Source organism: Electrophorus electricus, chromosome 1, assembly GCF_013358815.1.
Source record: "Electrophorus electricus isolate fEleEle1 chromosome 1, fEleEle1.pri, whole genome shotgun sequence".
In the NCBI taxonomy this organism is placed as follows: Eukaryota; Metazoa; Chordata; class Actinopteri; order Gymnotiformes; family Gymnotidae; genus Electrophorus; species Electrophorus electricus.
This window is the reverse complement of record NC_049535.1, coordinates 33,456,158-33,457,567: the sequence shown is the minus strand read 5'-3', so window position 1 is coordinate 33,457,567 and position 1,410 is coordinate 33,456,158. Positions and strand designations below refer to the sequence as shown.

General features: G+C 42.8%; 1 protein-coding gene across 1 annotated transcript in view; it reads right to left on the bottom strand.

Annotated features, from left to right (window-relative positions):
• bcl2l12 (BCL2 like 12) overlaps positions 1-1,204 on the bottom strand; it is a 6,644-nt gene extending 5,440 nt beyond the window's left edge. The window contains exon 1 of the mRNA XM_027015665.2: positions 938-1,204. The gene's annotated coding sequence lies outside the window, so the exon portion shown is untranslated. The remainder of the gene's footprint in view (positions 1-937) is intronic.
• Between the last annotated feature and the right edge of the window lie 206 nt (positions 1,205-1,410).

Below are 1,410 nucleotides of genomic sequence, written 5' to 3'. Positions count from 1 at the left end.
CTACAAAAGCGCGCCAAAACCAGCCCTCGCGTATTGCTGAGTGGAGTCTGTGATTAAAGCATGACAAACCTACAAACCACAAAAGCTCACACACCCTCCTCCCAAACGTCCTCTTATTGGTATGCAACCATTATTATGCGCCACTGAAACTGACGGGATCTATAAAAAGGTCTATTTAATGATAAGTTTAAAGGACTGATGAATTTAATGAACGTTGTCTGCAAATGGAAACGGAACCATTATCATACGTCCCTTTAAAAGGGGAAGTTCCCATTTTTTACAGCCGTATTTTATCCGTTTTACGGGCATATCGAGTCATGCACGAGGTGTCACTGCTGCTGAGTCACTCAGATTGCAAGATCCCTTTAAAAAAATAAAACATTATGCGTAATAACTGTAGTAATAGTAATAATATTGTTGTAACTAGTCTTACTACTACTACTACTGCTACCACAACCACTAGGCTCCTAATAATATTAATAATAAAGAACGAGAATAACGCTTCTTCTTAACCAGAAAGGGGATGTGTTTTTCCATATTACGAACAGTAAATAAGTTATTTTATAGCCTGTATCTCATATCGACAACCTGCTGACATGGTTTTAGTGACATTTTAGTGACACTTCAAAGACTCAAAACACTTTTACGTGATGAGTTAGTGTCTGTGCATCACTGTGTATTCAAACATGGAGATTAAGAGAACAACATTGTTGAGTGTCTTTGTTTTTAAGAACACTGTTCATCAGGATATGTGTCTTTCGTGTCGTCTGCTACTATTTTTGCTTTTTTTTTTAACCGGCTGCACGTACCGGCACGCGCGGCCCGTAGCTTCCCCACGCGACGGAGACGGCTGCGCGGAAATGATCAACTTGCCCGAAACATCCTTCCGAGTAAAACATTTATTATGGACAAAAAATGGAAATGTAATTCGCCGTACCTGTGGTGGTCGCCTTCAGCGGTTGCACGTCAACCGAGTCTCCATGTCGTTGACTGGAAAAGCCTGTTTACAATAGGGACGGCGAAACTTACTCGCTATAACCGAAGAGATGCGTCCATTAAAACGCTTTCTTCTTTCACTAACGTTCCGGACAGCGTAACTTATAACCACCGAGTCACCTCACTAGGTTTTATTTTCATTTCACGCTTTCATGTCTCTTTCCACGCCGACTCCAAGGCAGCGTTCCGCCCCAGCCGAGACGTGGGACGTCTTTCCTAGCGGACGCCTTGCGTGTATGCGCATGTCGATGAGGTGTCCAGGATGACATGTTCGGCAGCAGACGCACTCTTTAACCCGCAAGGAGAGAGTGTAGTCTAGATAATCACATAGGCTGGATCAGCACAATTTATTTCGTGAACGTATCTGGTAAACCTTACAATGAATGATACAGATGCACTTGACAAATCAACGCT